The sequence below is a fragment of the Coregonus lavaretus genome (assembly GCF_964263955.1).
Source record: "Coregonus lavaretus genome assembly, chromosome: 8".
NCBI classification, from domain to species: Eukaryota; Metazoa; Chordata; class Actinopteri; order Salmoniformes; family Salmonidae; genus Coregonus; species Coregonus lavaretus.
Window position 1 is genome coordinate 18,158,976 of NC_139995.1, and position 20,085 is coordinate 18,179,060.

Here is a 20,085-nt window from a genome sequence, read left to right on the forward strand (position 1 = left end):
CCCTCCCCCTACAAAATAAAAAAATAATACAATTGTAAAGTAGTTGTCCCACTGGCTATCATAAGGTGAATGCACCAATTTGTAAGTCGCTCTGGATAAGAGCGTCTGCTAAATGACGTAAATGTAAAACCGTTCAAAAGTTTGGGGTCACTTAGAAATGTCCTTGTTTTCAAAAGAAAAGCTATTTTTTTGATCAGAAAACACAGTATAGACATTGTTAATGTTGTAAATGACTATTGTGGCTGGAAACGGCTGATTTAACTGAATATCTACATAGGCGTACAGAGGCCCATTATCTGCAACCATCAGTACTGTGTTCCAATGGCACGTTGTGTTTACTAATCCAAGTTTATCATTTTAAAAGACTAATTGATCACTAGAAAACCTTTTTGCAATTATGTTAGCACAGCTGAAAACTGTTATGCTGATTAAAGAAGCAATAAAACTGGCCTTCTTGAGACTAGTTGAGTATCTGGAGCATCAGCAATTGTGGGTTCGATTACAGGCTCAAAGTGGCCAGAAACAAATAACTTTCTTCTGAAACTTGTCAGTCTATTCTTGTTCTGAGAAATGAAGGCTATTCCATGCGAGAAATTGCCAAGAAACTGAAGATCTCATACAACTCTGTGTACTACTCCCTTCACAGAACAACGCAAACTGGCTCTAACCAGAATAGAAAGAGGAGTGGGAGGCCCCGGTGCACAACTGAACAAGAGGACAAATACATTAGTGTGTCTAGTTTGAGAAAGATGCCTCACAGGTCCTCAACTGGCAGCTTCATTAAAAATAGTACCCGCAAAACACCAGTCTCAACGTCAACAGTGAAGAGGCGAATCCGGGATGCTGACCTTCTAGGCAGAGTTGCAAAGAAAAAGTCATATCTCAGACTGCCCATCTTTTCTTTTTATTGGCCAGTCTGAGATATGGCTTTTTCTTTGCAACTCTGCCTAGAAGGTCAGCATCCCGGATTCGCCTCTTCATGTTGAGACTGGTGTTTTGCGGGTACTATTTAATGAAGCTACCAGTTGAGGAAGCTGCCAGTCATCCATTTTAAAAATCATTTGTTTTGTTTTTGCATCCATGTAAAACGTGACCAAGTTCACTACAGAATCTGAACAACAACGGTTTAATCTATTTGTGAAAATACATGCGTCTCATGAAAATAGAGAGCGAGTGAGACAGACAACTGTGACTTAAGATCAAGTAAGAGACAGAAATATGATTCACAATGGGACTGAAGTACAGCGAGGCCAGACATGCCAAGCATGTGTATACATGTGCAGACTTCTAAAAAGTTGAGCTGTAAAATTCTAAGAAAGACTCTATTATCCATTCGGAAGCACACTGGCAGCTCTGAATTCCAGCCAAGCCCTGAGCATGGGGGGAAAAAACAGGGGTAAAACACTAACTCTCTCTTCTCGCGGTCTGCACTTGAGGGCAGGACAGTCTGGAGCCGTCCCCTCTGTCCATCCCAAGAGAGTTGTCGAAATATACTGAACAAAAATATAAGAACGTAACATGCAACAATTTCTAAGATTTTACTGAGTTACAGTTCATATAAGGAAACGAGTCAATTGAAATAAATTAATTAGGCCCTAATCTATGGATTTCACATGACTCGGAATACAGACATGCATCTGTTGGTCACAGACACCTTTTTTAAAAAAGTAGGGGGTAGATCAGAAAAACAGTCAGTATCTGGTGTAACCACCATTTGCTCATGCAGCGCGACACATCTCCTTTGCATAGAGTTGATCAGGCTGTTGATTGTGGCCTGTGGAATGAATTCCCACTCCTCTTCAATGGCTGTGCGAAGTTGCTGGATATTGGTGGGAACTGGAACAAACTGTCGTACACGTCGATCCAGAGCATCCCAAACATGCTAATGGGTGACATTGCTGGGGAGTATGCAGGCCATGGAAAAACTGGGGGATTTTCAGCTTCCAGGAATTGTGTACAGAACCTTGCGACATGGGGCCGCGTGCATAATCATGCTGAAACATGAGGTGATGACGGCGGATGAATGGCATGACAATGGGCCTCAGGATCTCATCAAGGGATCTCTGTGCATTCAAATTGCCATCGATAAAATGCAATTGTGTTCGTTGTCCGTAGCTTATGCCTGCCCATACCATAACCCCATTGCCACCATGGGGCACTATGTTCACAACGTTGACATCAGCAAACCGTTTGCCCATAAACGTGGTCTGCGGTTGTGAGGCCGGTTGGACGTACTGCCAAATTCTCTAAAACGACGTTGGAGGTGGCTTACGGTAGAGAAATGAACATTCAATTTTCTGGCAACAGCTCTGGCGGACATTCCTGCAGTCAGCATGCCAATTGCACGTTCCCTCAAAACTAGAGACATCTGTGGCATTGTGTTGTGTGACAAAACTGCATATTTTATGGTGGCCATTTTTTGTCCCCAGCAAAAGGTGCACCTTTGTAATGTACATTTTTACATTTTAGTCATTTAGCAGACGCTCTTATCCAGAGCAACTTACAGTTAGTGAGTGCATACATTTTTTCTCCATACTTTAAACCCAAAAGCATGTCAAATTATGTGAGTATGATGATAAAGCAATGATGGACAGGTTGAAACTACAGGCTTGGCGTAAAAGAGGTTAACTTTCTAGACAACATTGCATCGAAATAGAAATAGAATGCATAGACATGACAGTGTTCTGTTCCACAACAGATTGAGTCTATGCACTCTATTTCTACTTGCAACATTGCGCTGTGTTCCTCAGTTCTGCAGACTAAGAGTGCCCCCGGGTCTATTTTCTCTGTTGCAGTGTGTCATTTATTCTTCATCAGAGCTGCTGTCATCCTCAGGCTTTGATAGATCAGCAATGGGGAAACGCAAGATGGCCGCCACTCCACTGAGCTGGGTCAACTGTTCTCCAGATACATGAAGGCTTGAAAATATTCTGACCTATAAATATAATGATCATGCTGTTTAATATGCCACACCTGTCAGGTGGATGGATTATCTTGGCAAAGGAGAAATGCACACTAACAGGGATGTAAACAAATTTGTGCAACAAAATTGTGAGAAATACACTTTTTGTGCGTATGGAACATTTCTGGGATATTATTTCAGCTCAAGAAACATGGGATCAACACTTCACATGTTGTGTATACATTTTTGTTCAGTGTATATCAAAACCAGCCCCATAGTACTGCTAACCACACTCCTCCCCATTTCCGCAACCAACATCCCTCTGCCTGAGATGGGAGGAGAAAGCAGCTACAGTACACAAAAATAAAAATCACACATATCTTCTCATCCACAAATGCTCTATTATCTTCTCCAGTGAAATGCCAGCACCTCCCTCAGACAGGAGACAGCAGGAGCTAAGGTTTACAGTAGAGTTCAAACACAGCCCCATGGGGAAACAGCTCACATTAAAATAAAACAAGCCTTTCACAGTCTTCATACTGTGTGAGAGAATGGAGGACAGAGAAAGAAAGAGGGGGAGGTAAGGACTGAAAGGAGGGGAGGGCAGAGATTTGGGACATGAAAACAACCTTACCTGTACCTCTTTAAAGGGGCAGGCCGTGTAACATCCAATGGGCTTATTCAGAGAGGTGCAACGATAAAAGGGATATTCCACTCTAAATACAACCCAACATCCCCACTACATAGGACCCACAGTAGGTGTGCAGGTGTGTCTTCTCTGCCTGTCTGTCTGCGTGCTGTGTTCTGATGAGGTGCAAGTGTGTGCACATGGACATTAGAGAGTGAATTGAGGAATTGTTGGTGCTGCAGTGCAGGGGAAGAGAAATACACAAAGAGAAAGAGGCACAGCAGAGCAGGTAGTTCAAAGCAGAAAGAACATTCAGAGCACAGTAGCTTCTCTTCTTGAGAAGGCACCCTCCCTCCCTCCCTCCCTCCCTCCCACACACACACCATCACGCAACCGATAGAAAACCGACCATGGCTAAACTAATGTGTGTGTGATGTGATCACACAGGGCTAATATTATGCTAATGAGGTCATTAATCAATGGCCAAAGAGCCTTTTATCTTACAGCACAGAGCGCCAAGCCTGCTATGCCTCCATTCTGCCTATTGAGATAATAAAGCGCCAGCATCTTCTGTCTCCTATTGAAGAGGCAAACACACAGTAACTTATCAACCTCATGAGAAAATGATTTTAAAAAGACAACCTAAAATCTATACCACAATTTTCAACTCAAGGGTAAATAATATGAACAAAGAAAACACACTCCAGTTTACAGAGACAAGAGTGCTAACATTACAGACCCCCCTCAGCCCCCAGCTGTGCCCTGGACACCATATGTGAATTGATTGCCCCCCATTTATCCTCAGAGTTTGTACTGCTTGGTGACCTAAATTGGGATATGCTTAATACCCCAGCCATCCTACAATCCAAGCTAGATGCCCTCAACCTCACGCAAATTATCAACGAACCTACCAGGTACAACCCTAAATCCGTAAACATGGGTACCCTCATAGATATCATCCTGACTAACATACCCTCTAAATACACCTCAGCTGTCTTCAACCAGGATCTCAGCGATCACTGCCTTATTGCCTGCGTCCGTAACGGGTCCGCGGTCAAACGACCACCCCTCATCACTGTCAAACGCTCCCTAAAACACTTTAGCGAGGAGGCCTTCCTAATTGACCTGGCCCAGGTATCCTGGATGGATATAGATCTCATTCCGTCAGTAGAGGATGCCTGGTTGTTCCTTAAAAGTAATTTCCTCTCAATCTTAAATAAACATGCCCCATTCAAAAAATACAGAACTAAGAACCGATATAGCCCCTGGTTCTCCTCAGACTTGACTGCCCTTGACCAGCACAAAAACATCCTGTGGCGTACAGCATTAGCATCAAATAGCCCCCGCGATATGCAACTTTTCAGGGAAGTTAGGAACCAATATACACAAGCAGTCAGGAAAGCAAAGGCTAACTTTTTCAAACAGAAATTTGCATCCTGTAGCACTAACTCCAAAAAGTTTTGGGACACTGTAAAGTCCATGGAGAATAAGAGCACTTCCTCCCAGCTGCCCACTGCACTGAGGCTAGGAAACACTATCACCACCGATAAATCTACAATAATCGAGAATTTCAACAAGCATTTTGCTACAGCTGGCCATGCTTTCCATCTGGCTACCACTAACCCGGCCACCAACTCTGCACCCTCTGCTGCAACTTGCCCATGCCCCCCCCGCTTCTCCTTCACACAAATTCAGACAGCTGATGTTTTGAAAGCGCTGCAAAATCTGGACCCCTACAAATCAGCTGGGCTAGACAATCTGGACCCTTTCTTTCTAAAACTAGCCGCCGAAATTGTCGCTACCCCTATTACTAGTCTGTTCAACCTCTCTTTCATAACGTCTGAGATCCCCAGACATTGGAAAGCTGCCGCGGTCATCCCCCTCTTCAAAGGGGGTGACACTCTAGATCCAAACTGCTACAGACCTATATCCATCCTGCCCTGCCTTTCGAAAGTATTCGAAAGCCAAGTTAACAAACAGATCATCGACCATTTCGAATACCACCGTACCTTCTCCGCTATGCAATCCGGTTTCCGAGCTGGTCACGGGTGCACTTCAGCCACGCTCAAGGTCCTAAACGATATTATAACCGCGATTGATAATAGACAGTACTGTGCAGCCGTCTTCATCGACCTGGCCAAGGCTTTCGACTCTGTCAACCACCGCATTCTTATTGGCAGACTAAATAGCCTTGGTTTCTCAAATGACTGCCTCGCCTGGTTCACCAACTACTTCTCAGATAGAGTTCAGTGTGTCAAATCGGAGGGCCTGTTGTCTGGACCTATGGCAGTCTCTATGGGGGTGCCACAGGGTTCAATTCTTGGGCCGACACTTTTCTCTGTGTATATCAATGATGTCGCTCTTGCTGCTGGTGACTCTCAGATCCACCTCTACGCAGACGACACCATTTTGTATACATCTGGCCCTTCATTGGACACTGTGTTAACAAACCTCCAAACGAGCTTCAATGCCATACAACAATCCTTCAGTAGCCTCCAACTGCTCTTAAACACTAGTAAAACTAAATGCATGCTTTTCAATCGAACGCTGCTGGCACCCGCCCACCCGACTAGAATCACCACTCTCGACGGGTCTGACCTAGAGTATGTGGACAACTACAAATACCTAGGTGCCTGGTTAGACTGTAAACTCAACTTCCAGACTCACATAAAGAATCTCCAATCCAAAGTTAAATCTAGAATCGGCTTCCTATTTCGCAATAAAGCCTCCTTCACTCATGCTGCCAAACATGCCCTCGTAAAACTGACTATCCTACCGATCCTTGACTTCGGCGATGTAATTTACAAAATAGCCTCCAACACTCTACTCAGCAAATTGGATGTAGTCTATCACAGTGCCATCCGTTTTGTCTCCAAAGCCCCATACACTACCCACCACTGTGACCTGTACGCTCTTGTTGGCTGGTCCTCACTACATGTTTGTCGTCAAACCCACTGGCTCCAGGCCATCTATAAATCACTGCTAGGCAAATCCCCGCCTTATCTTAGCTCATTGGTCACCATAGCAGCACCCACCCGTAGTCTGCGCTCCAGCAGGTATATCTCACTGGTCATTCCCAAAGCCAACACCTCCTTTGGCCGCCATTCCTTCCAGTTCTCTGCTGCCAATGACTGGAACGAATTGCAAAAATCTCTGAAGCTGGAGACTCTTATCTCCCTCAATAACTTTAAGCATCAGTTGTCAGAGCACCTTACCGATCACTGCACCTGTACACAGCCCATCTGAAATTAGCCCACCCAACTACCTCATCCCTATATTGTTATTTATTTTGCTCTTTTGCACCCCAGTATCTCTATTTGCACATAATCTCTTGCACATCTAGCATTCCAGTGTTAATACTATTGTAATTATTCTGCACTATAGCCTATTTATTGCCTTACCTCCATAACTTGCTACATTTGCACACACTGTATATATATTTTCTGTTGTATTTCTGACTTTATGTTTTTTACCCCATATGTAACTCTGTGTTGTTTTTATTGCACTACTTTGCTTTATCTTGGCCAGGTCGCAGTTGTAAATGAGAACCTGTTCTCAACTGGCTTACCTGGTTAAATAAAGGTGAAATAAAAAAATAAAAAATACATTATACCCCCACCATCCAGGCAGGAGCAGTGTGTAGTGTTAACTGTGTTGCTCAGCTGAAAAGCCAACATTAATTTCAGAGCGCAGCGCAGGCAGCTCTGATGATTTCCCCCTCACTCGCTCCTCCCTCATGGATCTGTGGAGTAAACACAGGAAGAGAGCAGGCTCTGTTGCACGCAAGAGCTGGGCGTTCCTGTGTAGCTCCTGCGGGGTCAAAAGTTTAGCGTGGTTTAAATGTTACCTTTCCTCAGCCAATCGCAGCCCCACACTGCAGCAGCTGAACTATGACCCCTGCAAATAATTCCACTCAAAAGGTCTGACGCCAGTTTCACCACTACTACTCCTTTTCTTTATTTACTCTGACAATTTCGTTTGTTTGAGAACTTATGGGAAAAAGAGAGCATTTCTGACTATGCAGAGAGAAAGAAGCACACACAGTAGCTGTCAAATAAGAGAATGATTTGTCTTCATCACAGATAATATTACATCAGGTTACTCATGAGTTAAACACTGAATTACAAGAATTAAAAAGAAACACCACCACATATTTATAGCTGCAAGTGGTGAACTTGGTCAAATGCATCAAATTAGGTCAATCCATTTATCTCCATACAATCTCCACTGGGAGTGGGTACAATAGAGTACAGTACATTACACTGTGCTCTACTGTGCTGTCCAAACTTGTGAAACAGACATCTATGATTGGTTCAGATTTGGTCCGGCCAGGGCGGACTGAACAAATTTCAACTACTTTTCAATGTCCATGGACATTCGGTGCTTAGTGGGTGAGGATGCTTGTTACAGTAAATGGAAAGATGGTAGATGTCATGGTAGTAGGGATGGGCATTTGAAATGATTTCACTATTCGAATAATATCCATACATTTTTTGGGGATATCCGATTGGGACTTGCTCGAGCGAATCAGGAACGAGTCTGTGCACACTGCTTGCTTTGACCACTACATGACAGAAAGAGAAAGAAAAGTTATGAGCTGAACATAACAGTATGCCAGTGTAAGGGAGGACGCTAGCAGGTGACACAACTGATGTGACTAGTATTATTTCCCATTGTAGCCAATTCAAATTGCTGTAGTTCCACTACAATTTTTGGGGGTAATTCCATTTCCAACTTGGTAACAGAATTGCAGTTTTAAATCACTTAACTTGATATCAGTAAAAAACAATATAATTGGTAGTTCTACCTTTACTTGTTACTTCTGTGAACTTTCATTATCCTCCCTCCTCACGAGGGAGAGAAATTAGAAAATATCTTAAAGATGTGGGTTTTTGGTAACGGAATTACAAGGCACAAGGCAATGCTTCTTAAACTTACAGAAGGCAAATAATTTCTCCAAAACTAAATATAAAATGTTGATGTTAGTTGGCAGGGGTCTTTACTTCAACATTGTGTTTTGATGTATTTCTGATACCTTAAGACTTTTTCTCATATATGTTTTCTAAAGACCCCTTTTCCCATCTGTTTGACCAGAAATCAAAGCCATTTCCTAATTTCTAAGATGAAAAACGGTGGGAAAACCTATGCCTTCATTTCCCCCCAAAAAATATAGACTCAGCTTTCATTTGACATCCAATTGGCTATATCCCTTCCCAGTCATGTGATATCCATAGAATAGGGCCTAATGAATTGATTTCAATTGACTTATTTTCTTATATGAACTGTAACTCATTAAAATCATTGAAATTGTTGCATGTTGCGTTTATATTTTTGTTCAATATACTATGACTGAGATGTGGTTGTCGTATTTAGCTACCTTAAGATGAAAGCACTTTACTGTAATTGACATCCAAGTCCTTTTACATGGAAATGACCATAAAATCCACCTCCTATCATGTTGGTTCTCTGTACTAGCAGAGCTACACCAACACTGGATTAAAAATCTTCTCAACTGCATCTCTGTGTAAAAGCCTATTCAAGTATGGTAGGATGTTCTAGAAAAAGGCAGCTGAGGAACATTCAGCTTTCACCACTCATTTAGAATAGTGAAGTGGTAAAGGCCATTTGTTTTGGCTTGCACTTTAAAATATAACCTTTGACCTGGGTTTAGTTCAGAAGGTTTCTCTACATGTTGCTGGTGTTTCATCAGGTAGCCTAATATAAAGTATGATGGCAGAGCCTCCCAATGTTGGGTGCCTCTTTTGCGCATAGGGAAAGACGAGCTTCATTTGCCAGGCTAGTAGCAATATGGGAACGAAAAAAGAGAAAGACTCAAGACCAAACAGGAGGTTATTCCTCTGCAATTGGATCTCTATCTGCAAATCTGAGCCATTAACCTCTGACAACAGGGACCGGTCAAAGCAATGGTAGAGTCCGGACTCCTGGTACAGACCATCAGTTGAGGTGCATGAATGCAGAGCCAAGACTTAAAAACAACATTCAGAATCTGAAAACCACCTAAATGGGTTTGGTCCTGTGTTTCACCCCATTGCTCTACCTCTGTGGGGAAAATGACAGCAGTGCTGTCCTGCTCTTAAAACAGGAATCGACAGGTATCGGAAAGCAACCCTTGGATTGGGTGTTGCCTTAACAACAAACCACATGAAGAAGACTGACATCACAGTAACAACTGAGCAGAAGTGACAAGGAAGGGAATATGTTAATTTATTCCAAAAACAGTCCCCCAACACCACACCCCAACCACCATTTAATTAAGAGTATGTAGTTGGACAAATGTAAAGATTACAATAAATGTTTTGTCAGGCTTTGGTGTTGACAGTGTTGTAAATCTGAAGTATGCTTGCTGATCGACCCAGAATAGCAGGGGCCTCTCACTTCAGGGTGGAATTCTGTGTCACTCAAGACTTAACTCTACTTCTAGCTGTGGAGGAGTGGGGGCAAACATGGGGTGGGCAGAATGAAAGCAAGGTGGATGTGTAGCAGTTGAGAAGTTCATCCAGAACTGACACTCCTCTCTGCCTGCCTGCCTGACAAAAAGCATCTGGTAACATTTATATCACAAACCAAAACTATTTTTTTTCCTTTTACGAAAAAAAGGGGGCCCTAAACAAAACACAAATAGTCTTGCTAACAATTTACAAATGGTAACAAAACCAGGGCAGGGAGCTACCCTCCCAGTCGGTGTTCAGGTGAACCAGTTTTACGAGCAAGGGAGAGAAAGTAAAGACTGGTGGAAAAGAGAGCTGTGCACCACCTACATAGAACTAACTGTTCCAAAGCCTTGCTGGTTATAAATTGGAATTTGGTGGAATGATTGCTTCAGGCTGCACGTTTGGCTTTCATAAGTGTGCATGGCTCACATTTGGCAGATTTACCCCTGCATTTGGGTATTACCTCAGAGTTGAACAAGAGGTGAATGGGGGAATTAATGAATACGAAGTAATAGTAGTAGAGCTACACTGCAAACTGCATGAAGTGATTGAGACTGGGGCTCGGTGGCTTCCATTGAAGGGGGAAATTCTACCATTTAAGTTGCTCTGCAGTTCCTACTTAGCCGGTATTTAACTCTCACTCTCTGTCTGAGACATTAGGCCTAAATATTTTCACCTTTCAGGGGAGGGAGCAGAGTTTCGCTTTGATGAATCAACCAACCAACTTGTTGCAGGGCTTTGGTTCCCCTCAGGTGTGGGTTGACATGCAGTGACAGTTTACTGTCACCACATCAATGACCTTGAGCTTGTTGTGAGGGACTGTATCGTCATGGAAATGTAGCTTTATACAACTGGATGCTACTTTAAAGCGCTCTCTCCAAAGAAGAACCATAACTAAAATGTTAAAATCTCTAAAAAGGTGTAAAAAATAAAAAAAAGTTTTACTTACACTGAACAAAAATATAAAACGCAACATGTAAATTGTTGGTCCCATGTTTCATGAGGTGAAATAAAATACATTTTGAGGGAGCGTGCAGGAACGTCCACCAGAGCTGTTGCCAGAGAATTTAATGTTGATTTCTCTACCATAAGCTGCTTCCAACATCATTTTAGAGAATTTGGCAGTACGTCCAACCGGCCTCACAACCGCAGGCAACGAGTAACCACGCCAGCCCAGGACCTCCACATCCGGCTTCTTCACCTGTAAGATTGTCTGAGACCAGCCACCCGGACAGCTGATGAAACTGTGGAGTATTTCTGTCTGTAATAAAGCCCTTTTGTGGGGAAAAACTAATTCTGATTGGCTGGGCCTGGCTCCCCAGTAGGTGTACCTTGCTCCCAAGTGGGTGGGTGGGCCTATGCCCTCCCAGGCCCACCCATGGCTGCACCCCTTCCCAGTCATGTGAAATCCATAGAATAGGGCCTAATGAATTTATTTCAATTGACAGATTTTCTTATATGAACTGTAACTCATTAAAATCATTGAAATTGCTGCATGTTGCGTTTATATTTTTGTTCAACATACTATAACTGTGGTTGTCGTATTTAGCTACCTTAAGATGAAAGCACTTTACTGTAAGTCGCTCTGGATAAGGGTTTCTGCTAAATTACTCAAATGTAAATTTTTCAAGTTTTAATGATCACGTGCACAAGTACAGTGAAATGCCTTTCTTGCAAGCTCCAAACCCAACAATGCAGTAATCAACATCAATGTAGCACTAAAAATAACATAAGGCAGAACAAAAACACATGAGAAATAAAAATAAGAAAAACACGGGAAAGCAAGAAGCTATATACAGGGTCAGTTCCAGTACCATATTTACAATGTGCAGGGATACTGGAGTGATAGAGGTAGATACAGTATGTATAGGGGTAAGGTGACTAGGCATCAGGATGTATGATAAAATGTAAATGTAAATGCATCAGGATATATGATAAAAAGAGTAGCAGCAGTGTAAATGATGATTGTATGCGAGTGTGTGTGTAGAGTCAGTATAAATGTGTGTGCATGTTATGTGTGTGTTGGAGTGTCGGTGTGTGTAGAGTCCTGTGAGTGTGAATAGAGAGTGCAAACATTAAAATTAAATACAAGCGTCAACTCAGATGGTCTGTGTAGCCAATTTGTTAGCTATTTAGCAGTCTTATGGCTTTGGGATAGAAGCTGTTCAGGAGCCTGTTGGTGTCAGTCTTGATGCACCGGTACCGCTTGCCATGTCGAAGCAGAGAGAACAGTCTATGGCTTGGGTGGTTGGAGTCTCAACAATTTTCCGGGCCTTCCTTTCACGTCGCCTGATATAGAGGTCCCTGATGGCAGGGAGCTCGGCCCCAGTGATGTACTGGGCTGTCCGCACCATACTCTGTAGCGCCATGCGATCGAGGGTGGTGCCGTTGCCATACCATGCAATGATGCAGCCAGTCAAGATGCTCTCAATGGTGCAGCTGTAGAACTTTTTGAGGATTTGTGTAAACTTTGTGTAGCCCAAGTGTGATTTAAACCGAACAAGAAAATTGCACTTAAAACTCCACAAGAGAAAAAGCCAATCTATTACAAGTTAATAAGGACCACTTAAAGGGATACTTCAGGATGTTGGCAATGAAGCCCTTTATCTACTTCCCCAGAGTAAGATTAACTTGTGGATACCATTTTTGTGTGTCTGCGTGCAGTTTGAAGGAATTTACTAACTAGCATTAGCACAATTGCTAACTGGCGTTAGCACAATGACTGGAAGTCTATGGTAACTGCTAGCATGCTAGTAGATACCATATACTTCCAGGCATTGTGCTAACGCTAGTTAGCATTGACTCACGAAACGACCTACTACTTCCTTCATACTGGATGCAGAGACAAAAATGTTATCCATGAGTTAATCTGACTGGGGAAACATTGCCAAAATCCCAAAGTAGCCTATCCCTTTAAGCTTTCAGATCCTCACTACCGCTCCTCTTTTACCCCAAAAAAGGTGCAGGCCAATGAATAAAATTCCAATTAGGAAAACAATCAGACGTTCCTTTCAGCTCACTGTGTCATCAAGAGCCCTCCAGCAGCCTCGATTCTGCTCTCCCCACTATTCATCTTGTTAATTCCACACACACTTACTTGTTGACCACCAAATACCTTTGATCTAACATCCTCTCTCAGTCACACACACTCATGCACTAACACACCCCTTACAACACACTAAAAGAATGCCATCTACTCAAACATCAATGGAGCACAAATGCAGTGTGACAAAGACAGAGTGGAGGTAGTTATCAAAAGGTGATGAGGCATTCGCTTATTTTCCCTCTCATTCTTTCTGCTGGAAGTAAAAAGACCACACTTTCAGAGGTGGCAAGTATGAGGGCAATTTTCTGATAGTAACAATTAAATAAGGCCAAGAATGCTCTTTCAAATCCTAAAGTCTTACTGCTGACAAACACCAATGCAAAAACACAGTAACAGTATCCAATCAATATGCCATGGAAATCAATGGATTGGTTCATCTGCTACGAAGCTCTGACACCACAGAGAGATGTTCCCGCTCCCATGAGACGAAGCCCGTTAATGAGTTATTGAGAACACAGTAGCAAAACGGACAAAGAGCTAAAGCAATGCATCCAAGTCACTTCTTCACCCCATCTGCAGTCAAAGAATCTCCCAGAAGATTGATTCATTGTTAATGCAGCCTGACACCCTGTGTGTCAGAAAGAAAGGGAGCGATAAAGGGAGAAAAAGGGGAATAGAGAGGCTCCATTTGCAAAGAATATGAGTAGCAGCAGCAGTTCATTGGGTAATTTCCCACAGTGGCCACTGTTCCCCTCCTACAAACATACTAACACATATAGGCCTACACTGCTAGAGAAGAGGGCGAAGATGTAGGTGTGCATTACATTGAATTATTTATTAATTATAAATAAATAGGCCTAATCCCAAAATGAAGAGACCATGAAGACCACCCGCTAAATAGGCTAGCTCAGTGGCCTTATTCATACTCCAGGCCAACAACCCAAAAACCATACACACATTCACCTGATACCATACTCGCAAGACTTACATGTCACATGTGTGTGGAGAGGATGTGTTATAACTAGGGCCTCAAGATTTTCTCGGTCAGGTCACATTGTTAGGATAAACTCCTGGCCCTACTTAGAAAACTGACAGACAGAATATGGTGTTGTTATAAGCCATGTCTATAACAACACAACACCCAAAGCATGCATGTGATTGAATAGTTATTCTAGGGCAAATGTAATTAATTTGCCCCCAAAAAAAAATTCTGAAGCCAGACACAGAGCATTGAGTCTTGCAATTGGAGATGGGTAGGTCCTCCTCATATACATGTGTGCCTGAGTATCAGTAAGGGTGCTTGTTATTCACGTGTTCTGCCCCCAAGCAAAGACTGACTGCACACACCAAGACCTGAACCTTACAATTCAAGCGACATGACTCACTCTCCATTGTCTGTCGACATGAGCAAGCTCTCGAAGAATGCTCCCTTACTGCCTCAGAAAGTGAATGTTCAGCATACACACTGAGATCAGTAGTTTTGTTGCCCTTTTTTAAAAACCAAAAAACTCAGTGAGGAGTGTGCACTGCAGAGTACACGTTCTCTCTAACACAACACACACGTAAATGGATACCAATATGATTCTCACCATTCCCCATCAAATGTCTACACTACAGTAAATAAAAATGTAGCCTATGTGAACTTGAGACATGGTGTCATAAGTAGCCTATTCTGTACGATGTGAGATGTAGCATAGACTAGAGGGTTTCAAGGGTGGCCTGACGTCCGTATGCAACCCTCCACTTTCCGTTGTACAGCGCAGTGGTGGGTCATTATCCGTTACAGTCATAGAGCTACTTAACCTGCTAGACTACACAAATACAAGAGTTCACTCACAGTCGAAATGAAATATAATTGTTTCAGAACGTAGCCTATCAATTGCCCCTCGGATAAACTTTGTAACAAAGAGTAGGTATAAAAGCAGTCCGAAACATCCACGAGCAATGCACATTCAAAACAGCCAAAATTACAAATTTGGTCTCGCATCATCAGTTAAAAAGAACACTTCATACAGCCCAAAATTCCCAAATAAACGAACATGATCGGAACTAACGTTACAAGGTAGGTTGGTTGCACTGAGGTATAATAACACGGGTGAAACCTCTATCTATTCCAAGTAACGCGGTACATCAGATCAACAGGAACATTTGCCACATGTTTAAAACCCAATCAGTGTTATCAACAAAACACTTTAAAAAACCTCTAAAGAAAACACCGGCTACTAGCAGAAAAACTCACCCGCTTCAATGCATTCATTGAGTACACCACACCAGTTTCTTTTTTGCCACTATTAACTCTCCGCCATCTTCACCACCGTGCTTGTTTAAATGGGAAACACTCCCAAAGCTCAATAAGTCAGGGGCTTATTCATTATGCCGACTCTGTTGCTAAACGTTTCTTAAACGAAAGCAAAAGGAACGAAACAAGGCGGGACCTACCTGAATTTGTCCAATAGAAACTCTCGTTTTGTTTTACAACAAAAACTAGCGTTTCTATTGGCCAGATTCAGGTAGGTCCCTTCCTGTTGGCTGAACCTGTCCAATAGAAACGCTAGTTTTCCTGGCAAAACGGAACATTTTGCCACTGTTTGGAGTAATGATTACACCCCAGCTTGCAACAGAGCGATCCGGCTTCTGGGTAGGGTAGTTGTCTTCCTCCTCTATCAGCATACAGATGTATGGGTCTTTCTAAATATGGACTACACGTACACGAAATAAATAACCTACCTATGAGACAGGCAGCAGCAATGCATTTATTTATAGCTCACCAAAGTAGCTCATGGAGATAACTGTGCGCGTGGCCGTTGTGACATGCTATTCGCCATTAGGCCAAGTCCCCATAAGGAAACCCTGTTAACTATTTTCTAAATGTTTATAGACACATCATTCTATGAGGTCTCAAAAACAGATATTGACAGGTCTAATGTTTCGGTCTGCAATTGTAACAAGACTAGAATTAACCCCCCAAATTTCATATAGGTCTACATATTTTCTGAGATTGTATGATGTTGGTTAATTTATCAACATGGTCTGTTACACTCAAACCATTGCAGGTTTCCAAGTATGCATTTTCAAAGAGACATAAGTGGGTTGCGTTGACCTTTTTATATAATCCTTAAAAAGTATTAACAAAAATACAAAATGATGCAGATTTTAGAGTAAACAGTTACATGGAGAAGGATACATAAGCATGATACAAAATGTAGCTAACGCTTCCTCAGAATGCTTCCTTACTCCCAGTCCTTACAATTGCACATTAACTGGCAGTCAAGCTCAAGTATGCACTCACACACAACCCTCAGACTTTCAGTCTGTTTCAATTATGAGGGGGATATAAAACATGCATGTTATCCACTAACACACAAACTGGCTAATACCCATATGCCACATTGGGACTGGGGAGCAGCGGTGGTCAGGATACAATTTGCAATTATGTAGCAAACACTATGAAGTCCAATCGCCCTATGGGAGACTGAAGGGACTCAGGAGGCCCAACTGTCCTCTGGAGAAGTGCCACAGAAGATAGTGCTGAATTTGTCTCTATGGTGATCTCTCGGCACACCAGTGTAGAATTTCAACTGTTCGGGAGGGAGTCAGGGCTAAAGATGGAAGGGGTAGAAAGAGGGAATTGTTAGAGGATAGCGCCAGTGAGAGACAGTGTAACCACCCAGAGGCGCATCATCGTGAGACTTCCGGGAACGCTTGCGAAACAGACCAAACAGATCAGGCTGGGATTTGGGGTTTAAGAAGTCAAAGAGAGAAGTCAAACATTTTCAGTTAGTTGTTAATTTTCTAAAAATCTAAAGGCACAACCTATATTCGAATGATTTAAGTAGTTGAACATGTTATTACTCCAACCTTGTGAAAGTGACAAACTGACACATTTTCATTTGTCAAAAACAACTTTATATCGAAGGAGTGCCTTTGATTTGATGGTCTGCACATGTGCAGTTCTGCGCAAGACAACCGTTAGACCCGATGAGGTGTTTCTATGCATGAGCTTAGCTAGCCAATGTCGCCATGACATTGCCTACAAGCAATGTTCCCTCAAAACATTTTCATCACTGAGCAAATTTCAGGTCTGCTGAGCGCAAACTTCAACGTTGTGAAAGTTCTGTTCAACTTACGAAGTGCGTTTACTGTGAACACTAAGGCTGTACCTGCTTTAAGTGGTCAAGTAGGCTCCTGTGGCTATTTGATCATAATGTAGGCCTACCAGAGTGGCCTACCATCAAAAACAATGGAGAAAATGCATCCCATAAATGTTTTACATGGAAATAGCTGTTCTATCGTTCAGTCTACAGTAGCAGCCAATGTGTGGTGTTCAATGTAGGCCTACATTCCATGAGACTTTTGGGGGGAAAAAACATGCAGGGCTTGACATTAACCTGTTTATTCACTTGTCCTTCAGACAAGGAGTTGACTGAACATTTTGTGTTGTTTGATGCAAGAAACCACTTCACAAAATAAAATGCATAATTATTCCCATACCATTATTACAGAGAATCAGACAAATTATGCTACCCTCTGCCTATTGTCTACTTAGCTTATTCAAGCCTGTCTCAAAATACAACACTGCCCCTTTAAGACCAAAAAAAAATTGCCTGACACTTTTCAATGATGTCTAGAAATGCACACATTTTGTGCTCTTGTAGGAAGCAATCACTCCCCCATTGCTGACTACACATGATCTATAACTGGGCTAATAACTCACTAACTAGCGAAAGATATGAACAAATGTACAAATGTCGCTACATGTAGCTCTCGCTTTGATCTCCAAACAAGCCCATCTACTCACGACCGCTTATGCTGTAAAAACAGTCCAGTTCAAAGTGAATGCATATAGGCCTACTGCAGCTCTGATTGGTTATGGCGCACCGGTCTGTGTAGAGTACGAGTCTTGCTTTCTGCCTACAACAAAATATCTTGCATAGTTAGTTTTGTTTCGGTATATTGAATTGAAAGTGGCTAATATTGCGTTGATTCGATCACAATTCCCACAGTAAAGGGAAACATTGATAGTGTTAATGGGGTAAACTCTAGAAAGTTGAGTGAAGTTCATTCTCATGCTTATTAGCGCAAGGCATCCCCAGGGAGCTGCGCGCCGGCACACACGTGCAGTTTAGAGGGAACATTACCTACAAGTGTGATTGGGGATTTCTATTGGAGAAGTAGTTTTAGCCTTTTCTTCATACTGTACTGTCTTTGGTGTAACACTCGGTAATTAGCTCCTTGCTTGCTGTTTCCTGTCTGGGCATATTTTACCTTAATCAGTCTACAAATGAGAGGGGAAACGTTGACAGAAATAATATATACTGGAAAAAATAGCCCACCTGAAACACAGTTTGTCTCTTAAAAGTTGTACTTACATGCAAGGCCTCTTTGATGTCGCCTTCAAAGGGGTGTTGAAAAAATCTGTGAAGTTCATTGCCTCAGCTTTGTCCCAAGTTTCAAGCTCAAAAGAGATTTACGCAGTCCAGCCAATGGTATACAGATTTTAACGTCTAACCTAGCAATTTTATTTAGGTTGTTGATCCGCATGAACTCAAAACACAAAAGGAAGTATTATTTGTCACAAGAGACAGACAGATTTAGTCTTGACAGAGAAAGTTTGATATGGACCCTTCCCCATAATATTATGCTACGGGAGTTCACTTGTATTTGATAAACAGCATTCAACTGAGATGATATGTTTATAACAGATATCACCACAGCCAGAAAGCCAACACTGCTATCATGAATCCTGGTTGTTTGCTTGTGTTTTAAAGAGCGAGCCTCAATTACATTCCACAGAGACCTAAAGGGGGCCCATGGCCCTCTGTTTGTGCCCCCTCCCCCACAACACACCGCAAACTGACCTCCCCCTCTGTCAGTGAGTGTGAGACGCTACATCTCAACCCCCTTCCCACTCTGCCTCTCTAGTATGAAAGGACAGGAGATAACAGTTTGAAAGGACAGGAGATAGCCCCCTAATAATTAATGTATTTGCAGATTGCTTTACCTGCAAACAACCAATCGGATGCCTCTCAGCTCATCACCCCTTCCCCCTCCCCCACTTTGTTTCAATTGCACTCAGATTCAAGGCTTTAGGATCATGATGAAGACAAACAGAGATACAGTACATTGCAGTACATGGGCACAATTTATGAATATGATTTTACAAAGAAATGTGAAATTGATAGATACAGCACAAATGAAAATGGCAGAGAATGTTCAATATTTAATTAATTTGTTATTTTCAAGAAAAATATTGAGTTTACTTACAGGGAGAGAGAGAGAATGAGAGAGAGAGAGAGAGAGAGAGAGAGAGAGAGAGAGAGAGCGACACACACACAGACACAATATGATAAATGTATTTTTATCCAGCTGATAGAGGTAGTCAAATGTACATTTGAGAATGATAGGTGTTTGATGGTTTGCTTTAGAGGCCTGCTCAGTTAAACACATACAAGTATTTCATCTTTCCCAAGTTAATGATTCTTGAGCGTATTTCATGGGTAGTAGCCTACATAAGATGGATTTACAATTGGCTTTTGTTTTGATTGCATGCCTGAACCTGCTTGTGTAGGTCCACTGAAAGTTTGGAGATGCAGGTGGAATACCAGAGACGAACTTGTTGATATCAAATCATCATGGACTGGCGGAGAAAACTATGACACAAGCGCATTGCCGCAGGAGATTAATACAACATGGATTATACAATGGAAGAGACGAAAAGGAGGACTAAGGAAAGGAGACAAGATAGGAGGATTACGAAGGAAACTTCAAAAACATAAGAACAATCCCCCACTCCCCAACATCCTTTTTGCCAACGTGAGATCAATAAGAAACCAAATTGATGAGCTCAACGCCAATGCCCGCTTTCTGAGTGAATATAGAGACTTGGTTATCTGACATTTCTAATGACACGCTGAAATGTAATGGATTTTATGGTCCCATTCGCACAGATCGTGACCTGTCAATCACCGGTAAAGCAACAGGAGGAGGGGTGTGTTTTTACATAAACAAATGCTGGTTTTCTTCCATTAACATCAAGAGCACTATCTGCACAAAAGAT

General features: G+C 42.3%; 1 protein-coding gene across 1 annotated transcript in view; it reads right to left on the minus strand.

Moving 5' to 3' along the window:
* Positions 1 to 15,340, minus strand: part of LOC311133928 (nuclear receptor coactivator 3-like) — a 35,988-nt gene extending 20,648 nt beyond the window's left edge. Inside the window, exon 1 of the mRNA XM_084167547.1 lies at positions 15,268 to 15,340. The gene's annotated coding sequence lies outside the window, so the exon portion shown is untranslated. The remainder of the gene's footprint in view (positions 1 to 15,267) is intronic.
* Between the last annotated feature and the right edge of the window lie 4,745 nt (positions 15,341 to 20,085).